Here is a 22,481-nt window from a genome sequence, read left to right on the forward strand (position 1 = left end):
GAGATTATAGTCAATGTCATAAATCCATTAATTGTTTAATTATTGGTGTTCCCAAGAGTGAAACGCCATTTTTAAGAAAAATGGGAGACAGGAAGGGTTGTAAGAGTCATTCCATGCCAAATCAACACAGATATGTGCAATTTTTAACCTGACCATCTCCGATTTTCATGAAATTTGGGGAGTTGAAACTATGCATAGAACTTAGTAACTATGAAAATTTTTAGTTTCGTGCGTCTTGGAATTGTTAAATTATTCAAGGTCAAAGTTTGCAGAAATTGCCCTTTTTGAGCCCGCTTAGCTATACTAAATCTGCTGTAACTCCGCCCCTATTTCGCCTAGGAAGCTCAAATAAAGCTTATTGTACAGGAAATTGAACAAGCTTTCCAGTGATGTATAACAAGCCTACCTTTGGATAAAAATATAATTTTGTCACGTGACCTTGACTTTTGACCTTGAATATCTCAAAACATGTCATCACCAAAAATCGTGAAAAAAAATATATTTGGTCCCTCATACCATACTCTAAAACATACCAAAAAATCATTCTGGGACTGCAATGGGATCAGAAGATACAAAATAATATGTGTAACTATGTGACTGATGAAAGCCTCATTACATGAACTATGACGAGTCAAATGTCCTTTAACACCCCCTACAAAATGTAAAGGATTTATCCTGGGTATAATTGGTCATGAAAGAAATAGGTTAGGCACAGGGAGATCCCTAGCCGTGTGTGTCAAGCGCTGGTCCGGCATATTGTTGACCGCCATATTGAATTCAACGCAAAAATTTCGAAGGAAAGGGGGTTATGTGATATATCAAATGAGGCTAGAATTTCACGAGAAATGAAGTGACGAAGGATTTTCCAACTTATATTTAACCAGCAAAAATTTATTACTGCATGCTTGTAACCATTTTCTCCTTTTCGAGGTGTTAAAAACAAAGCATTGGAATGCTCCTAACGTGTTAGGAACTCATCGAGATCACGCTGACATCTTGGGAGAGAAAGAAGTATACGCACCATTGCATATGATTTTAATCAGCTACATTCACCAAATAGTTGAATAGTGAAGAATATTGGTAAAAGTATCTCAAACAATTCCTGTGAGCACACTCGTTGACGTCTCTCACACTCGCATAGAACATTTGGTAATGTAGCATGTGCAACAACATCGCAAGCAACTATGCCTTCTCTCAGATGGTCAATATCAGGGACTTTTTGTGCATGCACCATTCTCTTCAAATGTTTCTGAAGGTAAAAGTCCTCCTAAGATGTTAGATCTGGCGAATGTGCAGGCCTTTTAATAGATCCCCGTGTGCCCATCAATCTACCTAGAAAATTACCTTGAAGAAATTGCGAAAATGTCCACATAGTGTGGTCACACTCTCTCCTGTTTCAAAACTCTCGAAAAGTGCCATATCCAGTAAGCAAGGGTGAAAAAACCTGTTCACTTAACAAATCCAAGAAGCCCTCACCATTTAAGGTTCCGTTGTTGAATATGGACCAACCATTTCCGTTCGCCATATATTATACCACATAATTAGCTTACCAGCAACAACCATTCGACTGAGCAAATCACAGGTATTGCATATTTTTTTTATTAACTTCACCGTGAACATAAAAAATTGCCTCGTCACTGAAGAATTTTTCATTCCAAAGGAAGTGTCACGTAATTGTTTGAGATACTTTTACCAATATTCTTCACTATTCAACTATTTGGTGAATGTAGCTGATTAAAATCATATGCAATGGTGCGTATACTTCTTTCTCTCCCAAGATGTCAGCGTGATCTCGATGAGTTCCTAACACGTTAGGAGCATTCCAATGCTTTGTTTTTAACACCTCGAAAAGGAGAAAATGGTTACAAGCATGCAGTAATAAATTTTTGCTGGTTAAATATAAGTTGGAAAATCCTTCGTCACTTCATTTCTCGTGAAATTCTAGCCTCATTTGATATATCACATAACCCCCTTTCCTTCGAAATTTTTGCGTTGAATTCAATATGGCGGTCAACAATATGCCGGACCAGCGCTTGACACACACGGCTAGGGATCTCCCTGTGCCTAACCTATTTCTTTCATGACCAATTATACCCAGGATAACTCCTTCACATTTTGTAGGGGGTGTTAAGGGACATTTGACTCTTCATAGTTCATATAATGGGTCTTTTATCAGTCACATAGTTACACATATTATTTTGTATCTTCTGATCCCATTGCAGTCCCAGAATGATTTTTGGTATGTTTTAGAGTATGGTATGAGGGACCAAATATATTTTTTTTCACGATTTTTGGTGATGACATGTTTTGAGATATTCAAGGTCAAAAGTCAAGGTCACGTGACAAAATTATATTTTTATCCAAAGGTAGGCTTGTTATACATCACTGGAAAGCTTGTTCAATTTCCTGTATAATAAGCTTTATTTGAGCTTCCTAGGCGAAATAGGGGCGGAGTTACAGCAGATTTAGTATAGCTAAGCGGGCTCAAAAAGGGCAATTTCTGCAAACTTTGACCTTGAATAATTTAACAATTCCAAGACGCACGAAACTAAAAATTTTTATGCTTACTAAGTTCCATGCATAGTTTCAATTCCCCAAATTTCATGAAAATCGGAGATGGTCAGGTCAAAGGCTGTGTTGATTTCGCATGGAATGACTCGTAAGCTGAAAACACTTCCCTGCACGCCACTGGTTATTTATATATACTATTATGTAGCAACATAAATTTGATCGTTACCGTGACATTTTAAGGCGTGTTTTCAGGTCAACGAATCTATTTACATTAGATTATATGACGCTCGTATCGAACTATGACGTACGTACACATACACTCTACGAATGCCCGCAGGAAGTTCTCTTGCTTCTATTATGTCTGGGAGCAAAATACATTTAGTTGGTTTTGTATAAACGAAAATTGTTTCAGTTCACAAAACAATTTAGGGTTAATGTTCGTTGAATTAGTGGTACTTGAAGGAAAATTTTACTGTAATAAAAAATATCGAACTTCAGCATTGAAAGAAGCTTCTCAAGGTTGCTTTTTAATGGGTGGCAGGAGGCTTATGCCCTCCGCGGTTTAATTTAATGCCCCTTTGCCAGTCAAGTTTACATAGTCTGCTACCGTGCTTAATTTGATTTACGATGCAAAGGGTGCCACAATTGTTTCATCGGCTTCCGCGAATCGGCTGTTATTCCGTGAACCTTGCACCGGTTGCTATGCCAAAATCTTGCTGTGTGAAGAGCGCCAAATCTCACTAACAGGTGGACTCAAGTAGTGGATTCTAACCATCATAGGCGTGCGCAGACCCTCTGATTAGGGGTGGCAAAAGACTTGATGAAAGTCGGAGAAAGAGAAACCTAATTTCATCTCGCTGTTTTATTGTATTGACGGGTGCGAAACAGGGGCGTATGTAGATTGCGTCCGGACCCTCCAAAAATCACTGTATTAGAAGAAACCCAACTTCCGTGACACCAATGTTTTTTGCCTCTTCCTTTATTTCCCCTCTCAGACACTCAGTGGTTCAGAGACTATTTTTGATATAAACATGATTTCGCACAGCAAATTGAAAACAACTACACATAATTTATTCATTTTCAATAGTGGCGGCTATTAGGGGGGCGTGGGTGGGGGGACAGTTGTCCCCACACCTTTTGCTACTTTTTGTCCCCGTACTGTGGCCTCTTAATGCTAAGTTTTTTATAGTTCAATTTCATGGGAAATAATGCACTCTTCCATCCGTAGCTGATTGGGGCTTGGAAATACTTAATTTTTTAAACACTATAATATTTTTTTATAACGGCGATAAGATTCCTCTACACTAAATTTCTAAATGGGAGTATTAGGAGGGGGGCAACTGCCCCCTCCGTGCGCACCACGCCGACAACTAGAGGGTGCTGTCTCCATTCGAGAAATTAGTTTACTAATGGTATACATGTCAAAAAGATGAAATTTAATTAACGAAAATTACCACCTTCAGAAATATTAATGATGTCGGAGATATTAAAGAGAAAATAAATAGCAGACTTAATTCAGGAAATGTGTGTTACTTTTCTCTTCATAAACTTTTATCTTCGCGTATAATATCTAAGAGGCTAAAAGTTAAAATATACAAAACCGTAATTTTGTCTGTAGTATTATATGGGTATGAAACTTAGTCCCTTACGTTAAAAGGGGAACATAAATTAAGAATATGTGAAAATGAAATCCTTAGGATAATATTTGGACCTAAAAGGGATGAAGGGACAGGTGATTGAGTGAAGAAGGTTACATAAAATGTAGAACTGCACAATTTTTATCCTGTCCAGATATTATTAGAATAATTAAATCAAGAAGACTTAGATGGGCAGGCCATGTGGCACGAATGGGAGAGGAAAGATGAGTTTACATGATTCTTGTTGGGAAACCTGATGGTAAGAGACCTGTAGGAAGGTCAAGATGAAGATGGAGGATAACGTTGAGATAAACCTAAAGGAAATCGGTAAGAATGTAAGGATGGAAGAGATCTTGCCCAGGATAGGGACAGATGGAAGGCTTGTGTTGCTTCAGCCATAAACCTTCTGCTTTAAGAATGCTAGAGAGTTAGTTAGTTAGTTAATTAGTCGGAGATAGTAAGGTTTATGTTGGCATACTTCTAAAAAAGTTGAGTCGAAGTCTCCCCGTTGGTATAGTGGTAAAGGCGTCGCCTTGTAATCAAAAGTTACCGGGTTTGGTATCCGGTGGAGGCAGGCAATACACTTATCTAAACTTGAAACAAAAATTAAATCATCATTGAACAACTACAAATCTAAGATTTCACATAGTTTTGGAAAAGTTGTTTATAATTTAGGTTTGTGGTGCTCTATTTTTAACATAATATTTTGAAAGATGTTCTGAAGATTATTCACTTCAGTATAGTATCACTAGGGGTGGGGGTGGGAAGGAGGTGACATGAATAAATAATCGAAAACGACCAATATTAGTTTAGAATCCATAGTTTTCGGGGTCGATAAGGTAAATAGGGACACTCCCAATGCCGTTCAACTCAAAGACACCCCTGGCAACCCTAGGGGTGGGGAGATAAGGAGTGACATGTAAAGATAATAAAAAACGACCGATATTAGTGTGGAAGCAATAGTTTTTCGAAGTCGCTAAGATGAATAGTGACACTCCCAATGCCGTTCAACTCCAAGACACCCCTGGCGCCCCTGGGGTGGGGGTGGGAAGGGGGTGGCATGTAAAACGACCGATATTAGTGTGGAATCCATAGTTTTCAGGGTCGCTAAAATGAATAGTGACACTCCCAATGCCGTTCAACTCCAAGATACCTCTGGCACCCCTAGTGGTGGGGGTGGGAAGGGTGACATGTAAAAATAATCGAAAACGACCGATATTAGTGTGGAACCCATAGTTTTCGGGGTCGATAAGATGAATAGGGACACGCACAATGCCGTTCAATTTATTTATTCTTGCATTTGGAGGTGGAACTAAAAATGTTGTTCATAAATTGTTGTTAAATTTATATTATAGTGAATTTGTAAAGATATAACTTTATAATTTGTATACTGTACTTATACTTTTAAATATACTTATACCTGTAAATAAAATTAGTTACATTTTACGCTATAGTTAGAATTCATTAAACACCCGGGCAACGCCGGGTAATCAGCTAGTTATTAAATAAAATAAAATCCATGTTTTCACGATATTAAGAAAGTATATTTCACTTCTTACTTATGTGTATAATATCGACTCTTTGTGGTCAGTTTGTCACTTTACTCTTCACCAACACAAAGGAAAACAACCTTATCCTCGTAATACATTGCTTGTCAAATCCGAAGAAATACTATCTTAAAAAAATTAAATGTATATTTCGCTAATTTATGAAACACGGTTACAATTAATAGTTAATTTTTATACAAAATCAAATAGGTGTGAGAAATGGAGAATGAAAAAATCAAATGTGTAAGATAATAAATCCTCAAAATAACGCATCTATGTGTATGGGTTTCATTAGAGTTATCATTTGCACCATACTATTTTCATTAAAGGTTATACTTTTTGTAAATATAATGTAAGAGTACTCAAATATTTCAACTGTCGAATTTAAATCTGCAGTTCTTTGGAATAATACTTCAAGTTCAATTATCGATATAATAACACCATTGTACTTTTCACAAACGTTATTATTATGACATTGACGAAGGTTTGTCTGGGTGGAGGCAATATCTCTTTGGAAATGAATAGGTTCCCAGAAGTTCTGATACCGTAGTTGTTGTTTTGTAACAGAAAAAATAGCTATCAAAAGTTAATTGATGGAATTTTAGTGTGGTACTATGAAGCGTGACAAGATAATGCAAGTGGAGTAAAATATCATTGGAGACCGACAAATGTAATAATTAGGTGCATAGACCGTTACCTAATAAACTATAGGACTTCGCTTCAAGGGAAAATCTGGGGTATAATCAGGGTAGGCCACATTCTTTTTCATCTAAACTGTTTTAAGCTCAACTTGTAACAGTGATTCTCACCCCCATTTCTCCCCAGCAATTATAACGATGCATGTACGTGATGTACTCACCACAGTTGTACTAAAAATAACTTCATATTTGTGTTTTTATCTTAATTATTTAAACATATTAAAGAAAAACTAAACTTTGTGCGCAACAGTTCTTTGAGAGCCAAGGCATGCCAAGGGGCTTTTCGTTGGGTGACGTATCGAGTCCCATCGCCGCTGTTTTCTGGATTTCGATACCAAAGCCCGCTACTACCGCCGCAACCGAATTGCGCACACTTTAGATCTAGGATTACGCACAAATCTCACTGACCTGTTTTGCGCACAGATTTTGATCGAACGTTGCCACTTTGATAGCTTTAAAGTCTGTGCGCAAAACTGTTTATTTCTTTAGACAAGAAGAGAGAGAGAAATTAGAAATAAAATAGTAAATCACACCAATTTACTCAAACTCAAAATTTAGGTTATGTTAATGACTGCAAATACACGTGTAAGTCCACACACAGTATGGGCAGGCAGGACGTCGGATAAGCGAAAATGTCGGATAATAGGGAGGTGTTAAGAAGAAGCCTATTAAATGTCAAACTAATGTTATAATTTTACACATTACGAACCTAATACAGTAATCATGTTTTACAACAATACAGAAATAGAGTGCTGCCACGCGGTAGAGTCGGGAGAAACTAAAAATAGACGACGCTCACGCTCGCAACTTGCAGTTCTTGTTGCCTTTTCATGATTTTTTTCCGATTGTATGTCGACGGAATGTCGGATAAACGAAGGTCGGATAAACGAGACTCTACTGTAGTTTGCAAAATATCAGCTGCCATGTTTATTTACAGTTTGATGATAATGATACTATTTCCGGTTTAACATGATTAGTATTTTGTATATTTTCCTACACATAATATTTGCTATTTTTGCTTATTAAAATTATTGAATTTTAAATCAAGATAACTTAAATGTGTTTACAGTTTACATATTACATTTCTTTTCCTATGAGCTTCACCCCATCAGTACATATATTTTGTTTACATTCTCTTCCTTTTTTAGAGTCTAATAAACACTATTATACGTATGATTACGAGATTAATATACGTACTTTCACCAAAAGTCATTATGATGTCCACAATATCCTTAGGTACATTATTCTATAAATTATTTATGTAAAGTGATTTAAATCAGTGATTTTTTTAATCACCTGATTTAAATCAAACAACCTTGCAGTGAGTGCACTGTAGACTTGTTTACCGCTGCCAGCAGTCCAAATGAGCGGACGGCGTGAACTGAATAAGGTTGAAGGTATCGGCGCCAACCGATTCGCGCATTTCATCCGTGAGATTTCGGACAGGTTCCAGATGCCACACGCGCAACAGTCATTGATGTGGTGACATGGAAACGTGAGGGTGTGATAAAAGCACAAGGGCGAAAGGTGAAGGAAGAAAAAATGACAGATAGCAAACGGCGAATGTTTGGACGTGTGGTGAAGTCAAACCAGGAGTGCAGCGCCTAGCAGACTTCAGTCCACTCTGTGGCCTCAGACGTTCGAATGGCATCGGGAAGTGACGCCAGTTCTGTTACCGTCCGGTAAGACGTAATGGCAATGAGATTCCATGGGAGAGCTGCAGCACATAATAATGATTGCTACCCGGAAACACTATCCTTGCATTGCCACTAATTTTTCACATATTTTGAGAAAGTTCCCTTAATCATAATCTCCTCACACTTCTGCACGATGTGCACTAACTAATTGTAAAAATAACAATAAAAAAAACAGTTGTGCTGGATATTCACTCATCCGGTGAATCGAGTAGACAAATCTCTCCAAGGATACAATAATAATAATAAAGTAAGAATTGGAATAAAATTGATTGATTTATTTATTTGTTGTTTTAAGTCCTCTTTATGTACAGGAAGACTAATCGGGACTGGGCCTACAGTTCAAAGTGGGATCCGAACCACTATGTGCCTCCACCGGGTATCGAACCCGGGACCCCTTGATTCCAAGGTGACGACACAACCACTACGCTATCGGGGATGCCCTGGAATAAAATTGATTTTATTGTTATGTATATTATATTTTGTTATAATAATTATAACCATAAGCATAATAAATTGTATTATTGTAATTCCTGCATTTCAAATCTTATCATTGGCCTGACCCTCCCAACAAAAATTTCTGGCGACGATCATTGCCAAGGAATGGTGCATTTGCCGTTAGGTGCATTGGCCATATCTCTCTCTCTCTCTTACATGCCATGCGAATCCATTCCACGAAAATTCGTTTCGCAAATTCACAGAAGTTCTCGAGTAGACGTGAAGCCAGTAATTATAGTCTGCATATTCTTTCCCCACTGCACCAGCCCTGCAGTAGGGCAGGGCACTGCGTTTATGAACTGTGACACCAAACAGTCCATAACCTGTTTTTCTTCTTCCAATGTAATTATAGGTTCTGGTGTTTCCTCCTGAAGAAGAGTTCCTTGGTTCAAAGGAATTGCACTCCCTGCTTGAGCAGCCGTGAAATGCTTGTTACTGTGCAACTTTTTGTTCCCTAAGCTATAAATCAATATTGTAAATATATGGTGCTACACCAGAAGGTCTAGCTTACCACATTATTACGTTATCTGCAAGTACTAAGAACAATTGATACATGTTAAATAGTGCGTTCGATTATTCCAGTAACCACTGAATATCTACCGCATAATAACAGTCCTGTTCCAAGGATATGATGCAAAAATCGGGATGTAATGTATTAGAAGTCTGGTACTTGTATTGAGAAATATCAATGCTTTTCTTCTTTGAAGAATCCCTAGTATATTTGTAATGGCATTGTCTTTACCAGGTAGCATGTAGAGTAATGCTGCGTGTACTCAGAATTCATATTTTACTTGTTACTGTCTGAGAAGGATTTTCCAAAGTTCTGTAATGCTTACTTCACTCTTGCGTGAGCAAAACTAGAGCAAAACGTAGGATTTGGATTGGATTTTTTAAAGCGTCGCTCTTCTGTCACCTGTTGACCAATTGCTACGGCGAGGATGATGAGTGATGATATGATAAAATTGTTAAAACAACACCCATGCCGAATCCAGGATTCCAACCCAGGACCCCTGGCGTCGTAGCACGCTGTGATAACCACTCCGCTTCGGAGGTCGGCTACATGTTGCGAATTAAACATTTTACTATGGAGATATCCACCCATTTCTAGATTCACATATAAACAGGGAATGAATAAAATGAACACATTTAGCAAGGTTGTCCATAGGGTTGCCTCAAACACTTGAGTTATAAGATCACAAAAAAATCCATAAATCCTCCTTTCAATGCATCCTTACTTACGTTTTTTTTTAAAAAAAAATGTTATTTACTGATTTCAACAAGCATTCCACCAGGAATCATGATTAAAAAACTGTAAAAATAATAAAAAGAACACATCAAATTATTGGGTGTGCTCCGGGCCGTACAGGCCCATATAAGTTGGCGCCACTAGATGCCCATGAACACGTTGAAACTTATGGGGGAAGTAATTCTTTTATCTCTCAACATGATGTGAAATGATCAAAATTATCATTTCTTTACCTGATATTCTCACAAATTACAGTATTGGTTCAAAAATATGAAAAAAATATCTATAGTCTCATGCTGTATCCGTTCAATGAACTTCAGCTTCGCAGTAAAAGGGATTGTCAGGATTTCTACCTGGTTATCAATTATGGAGGCTCCATTGAAAAATATTCTGGAAGGATCAACGCTCCTTGTAATCATCAAGACACATGGTTCATATCGGCACCTTTACATTACTGATAACTGTTCTTCCCTCCAAACATGAGTTAGGTTCGAATAAAAAATACACTATGGATGTAGTCCAAGAAATAATTGAAAATATGTGGGCAAAAATATTTTATGGTTCATCGACATGGCTAACAGCTTTCACTGTCTTCAATATATAGTGCCTTGTAGACCATGTGCTAATCTTACCCAACTCACGCCATCAAAGGCCTTTCTTAGATCCACATAACACATGCTCGTCACTCTGTTTCTTATTACAAAAGTTCTTCCACTATGTGTTGCACTTCTTATATGTGCCTTTTCGCTATTTGAATTTCAACTGTCACCTCTGTCGTATACGTTAGCCTATTAATTGATTGTATTCTATATTTGTTCATTTGCTTTTCAGTCAATTGGAAGTTTCTATTACGTTAGTTAGTCACCTCTTCCACTGCAAATCCCAGTTATTTTCTCAAGCCATTCTTTTATTGGGAGACTTGTGCTGTACAGTGCGTTGCAGTTTTCGGGAGTTGTCCGAACCAAGTGTCCGAGAAATAATAATAATAATAATAATGTTTAAATTTTAAAAAAGTAAATTATAATTAATTAAATATTAATTAAAATATGTAAATTTATTAATATTGCATTTTTATTATTACATGAATACTTAAAAAGATGGTATAAGAATATAAATACAACATATATTTATTATCTAGTTTGCTTGTACTAAAGATCACCAAATTAGTATAAAAACAAGGAAATTAATGTCAAATAGATTAAGAATTGAATATTTATTGAATGATGATAAAATGATATTCCTGATTAATTTTCAAAAGTAGTCCTACTGTCCTACAAAGCAGTATGATCCCAATATAATAATCCTTGACTTCCAAGTTCATAGGAAATAAATAACGATCGATAATAGTACAACAAATGCTAACAAGTACATTTTCATTATTTTATTTTAGGGTAAGTCTTTCGGGGGTGGGAGTCCGGACCGTCTGGACCCCCTTCACCTAAATACGTCCTTGCTTACAAGTAAGAGTTAGGTGGTCGATTAACATTCAAATCGATGTGTCTATATTGTATTACGTTGAAGCTTCAACCCAGGAGTGCCCATCCCCCTCGAGGCCAATGGTGCAATCCCCCCCAAATCTCGTCATGTGTCCCCCCCCAAATCATGTGTTAATCCTCATGAAGTATTTAATTACGATAGCGTGTCTACTGACAGTAACGTTTCTTAAAGCTTTATTGAACACAATAATTGATCTGCTCGTCCTCCTTAAACAGAGGTTTCCATCCCCCAGCTAGACCGTGGATGCATTACCCCTCAAAATATTTTGGTGAATACGTAATAATTCATTTTATTTTAATACAATAGCCTGTTAAACTGTCCATATTTTTAATGGTTTAAATTTTCGAAATAAGCTAGCAATCTCAAGTGTCATAATTATATAAATATGTATTTAAACAGTGTTTGTGGTTGGAGAACAAGATTTTAATAACCCACAACTTTGGTATTTAACACAAACTCTTATATAACTGAAGAACGAAAATTACAGAACCCTAGCTAGAAATTCCTAAGGCCGGGACGAGAATATAATAAGGTGCCCCCTTCAAAGAACTCACCCCCTCTGCTTGGGGTAATTACTTTTTGTTAGTAATCCATAGCAATAATTACGTGGATTTCATCTTGTGCAAATTTCACTTGCGAAAGCAAAATTACCCTGCAACAATAAGTTAGAAATGCGAATTTAATACTATTTATTTTCCTGTTTTATCGAGTAATTTGCAAGTACACAGTTAGTACAACTATTGCAGCATAGCCTACAGGGAATCAATAATATAATAATATTGTTAATAGAACCCTATCATCAAACTGACTCACCTGCTTTAAATTAAGCAGTATACCGACACTAAACATTATATTCTAAGAAATTATATTATTATATTATATATTATAAATATCGAGAATATTGTTTATGTCTTCTAATGCAGCTACAGTATAATTCTTCACAATCGTCTCATGAAAATGCCAGACACACATTTTTGTAACGCAAAATTGGGAGCGAAGCGAGCAAGAAAAATGTTATATCCATTTCTTTGCAGGCTTGCAAGAATATTAATTTAATGGGACGTCAATACTTTCATAGGATCCCTCGATATTTACTCTTTTCCCATGTTCGGCGCCGAAACGTGCGCATACCATATCGCTAAATATAGTCCCCAAATATAATGTTCGAACCCTAAAGAAATCCTTTGACAATCTAAGATTTTACACTTTATTAAGAGCCGCATATCTCCTCGCCTCAAATTTAATATACAATCCTTCAACCTAGATATTGACCCCTCCAAAAGAAAAAAAAATCTCCGTCCCCAAACCACAATTTCCGCTACAATCTCAGACGTAATATTAATACACAAGAGTTGGATATCCCCTCAATTATTATGCTGAGCCCCCCAACTAAAATTCCCACGATAATCTAAGATTTAACACTGATATTCAATAGTCTGACATTGCCCCCCTCCCCCCAACGTTTAATCCTCAATCCCCAGCAGAATCCACGTGTCGATTTAAGACCCAATGTGTAAGAGTTGGATATCCCCTCTTCCTTAATAATAATATTACCCGTTACAATTTCCTTGGCAGTCTATCATTTGCTATTTATGTAACAGCAATGGATAGTTAAATAATGTAATTCAACTTGTGCCAAATGCTGTACTGTTTCACATGAAATTTCCATCACAAAAAATCGTCCCCCCCAAAAAAAAATTGCTTGGACATAACGTGAGTCCACAAACCCAACTGTGGGCATCGCTATCTCTAAATACTTCATTTTCTTCACCTAATGGATTAAGTATGGTGTACCTAAGGTGTAAACGTCTTTACATTTACGTGTATTTTGGAAAAAAATATGTAAATGTTGAATTTTATATTACATTAAGAAAAACTCCCCCCAAAAAAATTTCAATGGCGCACTCTGCGCCATAATCCCCCCTGTGGACACCCCTGCTTCAACCCATTTTGGCTGGTGACTGTACGCGCACAGCTTGTCTTTCATTCTGCCATAGTCTGTCTAGTGCCTCCCCATTCTTCCCTTTCTTCATCTATGCAACAAACCCTTTCTCAACGCTCTTTCCTACTTAATATTGATGAGCTCCTTCCTGCTCTTCTATAATTATCCAACGACACATACCGTTGACAAGATAAGTAAATGTTTAAAACTTTTTCAGTGAGCTATTATAAATTTATATTACATAACAAAACCTAAAGGAATAATGAGCTTCACCGTATACAGTTGTAAGTAAATTCTGTGCTGACGAACCCATAAAATGCTAATTCATTCATTCGATTTAATTTCGCATGCGAGTTGCATTCATTAATTCAAATATTCAAAAACAAGATGCACCCAGTTCTAATTAGCGTAATAATATACGTAAGAGGGATGATTTTTCCATATTTTATAAGTTCTCTCTGGTTCCTTCACACAGTAAGTAATCATTGAGGGGGCTGGTGGAATAACCGCGAGAGAGATTACGAGCGAAAGAGCACAATCGCGAAACATAACACAGGTTTAAACGCGAAAGGAACAAGACCAAAACGGAACAATCGCGAACGAAATTAACGCGAAGGAACAAGCGGGAAAAGTTTAGACGCGAAACCCTGCAGTCCACAGGTGCATACGAGAGCGATCTTTCACAAATACGGAAGGGTTGACCAGGCCTGCAGTAGATTGTTACAGTTCAATTCAACTGGCCTAATCACAAGGTTTGACCCAGAAATTTCAATCTGGGAATGAGAAGGGGAATTTTACAGGGAAAAAAGATCGAAATTTAATACTCCGTTCAGAATTGTAGGGGAAGTTGTAGAAATTTAGGGTACATTTTTAGGGTGTTGAAAGAATAATCAGTGCCATGGACGTCCGCAGGAATTAATCCAGGGAAGAGCAACCAAGTTATTTTTTTCCAGGGGGAGGCAAACGATGTACATACCCCCCCCGCCCATAACATCATTGCCCCCTCAAAAATACTTCTTCAGTTTGAAGGTAACATATTCCTGCAACGCCATTACAATAATTTACCATAAATTACTGTGAATAAGTTAACTTACATGTGTGATATTATACATTACTCCATATTTGACCTGTACGCACCAAAACAACCTAAAAAAAATATCAAAATTAGAAATTTCAAAACCATGGACTTGGACAAGTTTCGTAAAGACGCGGAAAATGTGGAATGGTGTAAAATCGAAAGAAACGAGGACGTAGATGCAGCGGTGGAGGCCTTGAATGATAACATTATCAGATTAATAGATAAGCACGCCCCCCCAGCGAAAAATTCGTGTAACCAAACCTCCCGCCCCCTGGATTTCAAATCAAGTAAGGGAATTCTGGAAGTTGCGCGACTTCTTTCATCTGAGATATGTAAATACAGGAGACCCAGACGCTCTCCTATCGTACAAATACTTCAGAAACAGAGCCAAAAAAGCAGACAGAAACGCAAAATTTAAGCACTATAACGAAACGGTAAATATGAATGTAAAACATGCTAAAAATTTATGGTCTAACCTCAGAAGCCAGGGACTTTTACCAAATAAAAAGAGTAATGCGCTCTCCTCAGATACATTTCGGCCGAATGCGGTAAACGAGTTCTTTGTTAAGCCGAGTGCACCCTCAGATAACAATGCAGCGGTGATTGATGAAACCAACACGCATCTTGAGCAACCCAACAATGACACGTTCTTTTTTAGCCCAGTAAGTAGCGAACAAGTACGTAAAATTTTTAACAAAATGAAATCAAAAGCGTGCGGTTATGATGGCATAAACCTAACTGTTTTACAGTATTGCATCCCCTTTTGCTTAAAAGCTCTTACGCACATTATTAATCTTTCAGTTTCCAAAGGTTGGTTCTCTCAAGAGTGGAAAAAATGCGAAGTAACACCTATACCTAAAAAATCCAACCCCACAGAAATAAAAGATCTACGATCTATTAGCATTCTATCCACAATGTCCAAAATACTTGAAAAAGTAATTTTTGAACAAATACTTTCTCATATTCAAGGTTTCCTACCACACTTTCAATCTGGTTTCAGAAAAATGCATAGTACTTGCACTGCGCTGGTAGATATCGTAGACAATGTAAGTAAAGGAATAGATGAAAATGAAGTTACACTTTTAGTCTTGTTGGACTATTCAAGAGCGTTCGACTCGATCAATCATGAATTGCTATTGGCCAAACTGTATCACTATGGCGTTACCGGAAACGCGTTAAATTGGTTTCGATCATATCTCGGCAACAGGAAACAACGTGTGAAATATCGGGAACCGGAAATCACATACTCTAAATGGTTAGTTGTTCAACAAGGCGTCCCTCAAGGAAGTATATTGGGTCCACTACTATACATGATTTACGTAGCTGATTTCGACCGCGTTGTCCAATATTGCCACTACCATCAGTATGCTGACGATTCGCAAATCTACATTCAGTGTAATACAGAAAACTACGATAATGCGATGACCAAACTTCAATTCGACCTTGATGCTATAACAAATTGGTCACGGAGAAACTCTCTTCAATTAAATCCATCAAAATCTTGCTTCATGACCATAGGAACTCATGGTACCCTTAAGAAACTTCACAAAAACGCACCTTCTCCTCCAGCTCTTGGCAGTATACCGCTAAGCGAAGTGGATACAAGCAAAAACTTGGGGATTGTGTTCGATAGACACTTAAATTGGGAGCCACAAGTCGAATTTATTGTGGAAAACTGTATGGGGAAACTTAATTCTTTGTATAATTTAAAACATACTCTGGACGCTAATGTTAAAGATCTTCTTATGCAAGCACTCGTCCTATCCACATTAGACTATTGCGCTCCAGTGTACAGTAATATATCCCAGGGCCTAAACTATAAACTTCAAAAAATTCAGAATTGTTGTATACGTTTCATATTTAACCTAAACAGAAAGGAACATGTATCCTCCTATTTAAAGAAACTTTCTTGGCTAAACATTAACAATAGAAGAAAATACTTAACACTCACCTTGATGCACAAAATACTTAAGAGTTGCTCCCCAAAATACTTATCCGATAAGATCTGTTCTCGTAGAACATCAGCCGAACATAATATCCGCAAGAAGCACAATCTAAAAATCCCCAATCATAAAACCGACACATATAACAAGTCATTCACTGTTACAGGGATTAGGGAATGAAACAAACTGCTTGCACCATTGACTAACATTATTTGCCATCAAAGTTTTAAGAAAAATCTGAAGAACTTACTATTGTCCCAACAACTTCATTAACCTTCATATGTTAACAATTGCACCTGCACTTATACATCATATAATGCATACCTAACCTACCCCCCTCCCCCCGCACACACATTGAACTACCGAAGACTTATTACTTATCTTTACTCAACAGTATATATTCATTTATTGTATCTTGACAAGGGGTTGGTTGTAAGAACGGCCCACGAGGCCGAAACACGCCTGCTTAAATAAAGACCATTCTATTCTATTCTATTCTATTGGTTGACATTGATTTTCGAGGGTGTGTGTTCACTGCCCCCTTCCCTTTATGGGCGCCAATGATCAGTGCATATACGTTAACCTGTAGGGATGCATCAACGATGCTGCTGCCATGTGAACTAATAAAGTTGCAATGAAAAAATTTAATTCGAGGTGGAGGATCAGATGTAAATTAATTGAGACACTATGATCTCTGTCTTTTCCAAACTAATGGAATGTATTTGAAGTACAGTACTTTGATTCTGGGCCTCCAACTGCTTTGCCTATTTCAACAAGCGAGAGGCACACTCTTATGCCAAGTGTTATCAGCTAGGAAATGACTCGTCATGCTGCAGTACGTCAAAGGAAGGTGTTTTGAAATCTGTGAGCCACAATTTCAGATAGAGATGATCTATAATCTGGAAATTATCTCGTCCTCATTTCCTTTCACATAGGGCCAGAGGAGAAAACAGAAGCTTTCGCCGGTGCCTCTGAAGCGTAACGTGAAATTAAAATTGACATCGTGGTGTGATAACTGTGTGAGTTTGGATTACTATGCTAAAGTTTTGGAATTTCTCAAAAACTATAATAGGAGCACTTTGTGAGTATTTAGAGCACATAAACTAATTTTCCAATTTCATTGGACAATGACTGGGCCTATAATGCGATTTCAACAGTAAGTAATACTCAGGGTGTAAATATTCCGTGTGGTTTATTGTTAAAGCTCCAGGAACCCACAAATTGTAATGGGCTCTATTGGGTTCCGCAACAGAACCGGAACCGTTCTTCTCGCACAATATAAATTCGGCCCAAGCTGCTTCATTTCAATACGGAACTCGGACCGGACCGTATTTGAACTGATCCGGGAAAAGAGATTCCTCGACCGTATTTAAATTGATCCGAAAAGAAAAGATTCCTGCACCGAATTGAAATACTTTACAGATAAAAAAAAAGGTTCTTTACGGTCCAGAACCCATTTACGCTTGCTGATTTTCTCTCCTGGATCGGAACTGCATTGATTTGTAATGCCTTTAGCAACCATGATATAGAGAATGACTATTCCTCCCAACAAAGGTTTCCAGTCAACTGAAATTCAAACCAGAAGCGAATAAATACCGAAAATGCAGTGAGGTGGGCGACAGATCTTCTAAATAAGTGTATAAAATGCAAGAAGCATCTGCCTACAATGACTGGCAAGGTTAAATCTGACGGCTGAAATCTTTGTGATATAAGGTGTTCTCGGCCAACTTACTGTACGGAATTCTGACGAAATTGTTGCAACCTCTAAGGACCTAATGTAAGTCTTATTCTAGGAATATGTTTTGATGTGTTAATCCTTGCCTAAGGTAACTTTAAAATTGTAATTTGTATAATATTCCTCAAAATTTTCATAGCAACCACAGTATTTCATTTGTTTGGAGGCCATTCATATGGAACAATGCCAATTCTACCGCAACACAAGACACATTCCTCACAAAAAGTTTGGAATATTGTTATATTAGGCATTAGGTGATAGATACAGCTTTGGAATGCAACAACACATGGTATTTGTCTGTCTGCTGGATGTTCTTGCGTTTTCCCTACATATGCCACTGTGCCTATCATCTATTGCCTAATATAACAATATTCCAAACGTTTGTGCCTAATATAACAATATTCCAACCTTTTTGGGAAGAGTGTATTTTTTATTTTGAAAACAATTTATTGAGGATACAATGGTAAGGTATGTCTTTAAGATGCGAGATCTTCTGTGAAGATGTAACAGCTTACGAGTTTTAGCATTGCAATTATAGCTTAATGGTATAGTTGTGAATGACAAAACTGTGAATAATAAATCTTCTCTCTCCGTTCAGAAACATCCTCTCGCAAATATTCCAATGACTTCATCCAGTTGATTTTTTCTGAAGAAGTTCCTAATGCAGCAAGTGCTCTCGTTGTGTAAAGATCACAAACTACATTTCGGAGAAAAATCTACTTTGAACATGTAATAATTGACTCCAGAGGCCTACCGAAAATCATTGCATCCTCTCAATGAGCGAGAGGACAGTTCTAAAGGCACAGTTCATCTATCTTGTACATCTCTATGCGTATTAGGTGCTTTAGGAAAACGGCGCACAAGCTGCGAACTCACACCGTTGTAGTCCCGAGTGTCTTTTAGCAATATGCAAGGGCATCAACGAACTTAGCGTATAATGCTGAAAAGCAGAGGCAGCCGAAGGTAGAAACGACACCCAAGAAGGCGAAGGGGCCTCTATTTGCCCCCCCGCCCCCAACACACACACATACACACATATCTTAGGAAGATTATAATGCATATTTGAACTTTAAAAAGGCCGTATTTATCAAGTTTTCTTGTTTAACTGGGTGACCACAGGGGTCCAAACCCCCTTGACAATCTTTGACTCCGTCACTCGTCTACATGATACTAAATATTATATTCTCTCTTTTGGTTATTTTGCGTCACTTTCATACCTCTATGGGCTAATCGAGACGACGAAGATGAATCATGAACTGACGAAATAAAATATGTTCGTATTGCAACTGAATAACACCAAAGTTTTTTTTTTTTTTTAAAAAAAATGCGTTAGATCGAAAACTGAGTGAAATGCAGAAACCAGGTTATGTTTTCATATTCTACCAATTCATCGAAAGAAGAAATGCTTAAGTTTTCAAAATTTCAAAAATTAGAATTTTTATATGAAAGGTGAGAGAAACTGCATGAAATTTCGGTTGTGCTGGATATTCACCCATTTGGTGGATCAAGTATGATGTCTCCCCAATAATAATACATTTCGAATACAATGGATTTGATTGTATTAGTTTATAATAATTTCGTTATGATTGTAGACTATAATAATAATTATTATTATTTCTATTCAACTTTTATCAATGGCGCCCATCACAGGATCATATAATTATTCGGAGACATGTGACTTTGAATTCAGAAAGATGGGGGAATCAAATGGGTGAAATATGGTTGCGTGGATACAACCATTCATTCATCGAGTTGTGAACTTGCAGGTCTTGCATCTCGAAATAACCCACGCCGCTTCCCTCCCTCTGTGGACCCTCTTCGCAACGGTTTAAAAATTTCGTATTTCTGTACGGAAAGTGGAGAAAAATTTCGACTTTGCAACAACCTTCCCTTGCAGTGATTGCAGTAAACAGGACTTAACCCACGCCCCTAATTGAAGCGCAAAACATCAGAGACCAGAAATTATTCTTGGCGGGCGCAGAAAAGAAAACCTTGGTGAAGCCTTCATCAGAATGAACCCGCTTCCTGCCAGGGTGCAATTAATTTGAATACCCAGCCCCCGGGCGCCCCCTCCCGCTCGCCTCTAAGTAATTGGCCGTGCTTATTCACACTTCTGAAAACCGGACCCTCGGTTGCGTCAGAACATGAAATTCGCACAGAGGGATGATTGCCGCCTACTCACCAATAGAATTCGAGTAAAGCTTCGAATTACAAATCACCGGGGTTCTATAAAACCCCATGTTCTTCCGTTGGGGTCTACAGAAACGTCTGCAGACGTTACGCCTTTCGAAATCAATCATCCAGCGTTCCATAATCTCGCGCAACAGCCAGCAGCTCTGCGTCTCACCGGAACACGCGCTGAAATCCCTGTTTCAATAATTGCTCACCTGTGGCGCTGCGCCCGTCAATCGCTCCTATTGCGCTTTGACCTCACGCCGCGCGTCTCAAGCCTACTTGCGCCTTTTTATTTCCACGGCGGTGAAAACACGTGTTTTCCACATGGGTTGCTTGCGAGGAGCCGTTCTTATGTCAGGTAAGCGATTCTCATTTTTAATATCTCAATTTTAATCCGTGCAGTTGTTTCTCCATTTTTATGTTCGAATATTGCATCATGGTGCGCGTGCGATCTCATTCATTTTTCTTTCATTGCCTTTAGTGCGTACTAAAATTTATACAGCATGAACTGAATTCGAATATTTGTACATAGAAATGACCGGGACACACTAAAGGATGAGTGGGGTCTATCATCATCATGTATTTTTCAATTTTTTTTAAAAAAAATACTTCGCCTTTCTTCTTTTTTAGATAAATCGTAACGATAAAATAGGCGCGAATCCACGATGCAACTTTTTTTAACATTCAATATGCCTAACATTATTTATTATTTTTTAAAGTGTAATTTCACATTTTTTTCGGGCTTAACAGAAACGATTATATTCTGGACAATAACGTGTTTCTTACTTTTCTCTCTTTACGTCGCATTTTGATACCGTTAAGTTTATCATTATAGTGCATTTAAGGTAGAGAACGTAAATAATTAACATGCACCCCTAATGTGGGGTTCGTTTTGATTTTTATTTAGCGCCGGTTTTCTGCCACTTTTGGTTAATCGCGACGATGAGGATGACTGATGATAGGATGGAACTCGATGAAGAGACAGACGTTCACAAAGAACACCTATGCCCAGGCCAGGATCCCTGAAGTCATAGCGCTTTGTGCTAACCACTCCGCCACGGAGGGTGGCTCTGAAATTCTAATCTACTACTATATTCCCTCAGGGTAAAACGCTAATCAATTTACATAAACCAGGCAGTTTAGAACACTTGGTGAGGTGCCCGACTAAAATTGACCCTTCCCAAGAGCCATTTCTAGATCCCCTACTGTGAAGAATGATTGATGATTTGATAACATCCATGACCAAGCGGGGATTTGAACCCGAAATCTTTGGTGGCAAGAATGAGAGACGAGCACTCGACGTGTTGGCAAGAGAGGCCGGATTTGTCGATTGAGTTTGTGTTTTATGTTCACTTTATGCACAGTAAGTCTAATCGGGACTGGAACTACAGTTTAAAGCGGGATCCGAACCACTATATGTGTCCCAACCGAGGATCGAACCGCGGATCCCTTGATTACAAGGCGACGACGATGTCACTACGCCATCGGGAGGATGCCTTATTATTAGTGTTAGTGCTTGGAAGTGTTACTGTATGGGACTGACCCTCCCTCAAAAACAAACCTGTCGATATGGTTTTGGAGAAACTGTTATAGGGGCAACATGGCGGCAACCACCCTAAATTTTCCTGCCCCACAAATCTTCCCGATGCACGCAATGCCTTGTGATCCATCCTGCCTTCGTATGAATTTCAATGGGTCTCAAATTACGGAATGTTAACTCCCATCTCCCCTTCTCGGATACGCCACTGATTCAATTACTCTTACTCTTACAATTAGGCTACGACGAGCGTAAAACGTCTCTGCAAAATTTCTCTGACGTTCTCTAACATACAAACACACCTCCCAATATCTGACACAAAGGTTAAAAGGTGTCTCATATCTTGAGTGCGTTTATCTTCTGGTCGTACCAGCTGGACTGGCCCCAATCTTTCATGTTAATGATCTCGGTTAGCCTTCGAAACTATTTACCACATCCAATATGCTTGCATGAGATGATATTCAAGGTCCTATACTATAATTTCGAAATTGCTGTTTAGCCGATCGATCTTGTTGAATTTTGAAGAAAGATTTGTTTCTCTTTACAAGAGTTAAGTTCCAAATCATGTCTTTTCCTTTCATTGATTTGGGTGTAAGACATATTACTGGATTATTTAAGCTGTATATTCTTTATTTATATCAGTGTATCAGTTGCTACTCAAAGTTTGAAAGCCAGGGGTCATGGCTTCGAATCCCGGCCTCATGGGTGTTTGTGAGTGTCCATTCATCTCTTTCATCATAATC

The sequence above is a fragment of the Lepisma saccharinum genome, chromosome 25, assembly GCF_977018435.1.
Source record: "Lepisma saccharinum chromosome 25, izLepSacc3.1, whole genome shotgun sequence".
Lineage (NCBI taxonomy): Eukaryota > Metazoa > Arthropoda > Insecta > Zygentoma > Lepismatidae > Lepisma > Lepisma saccharinum.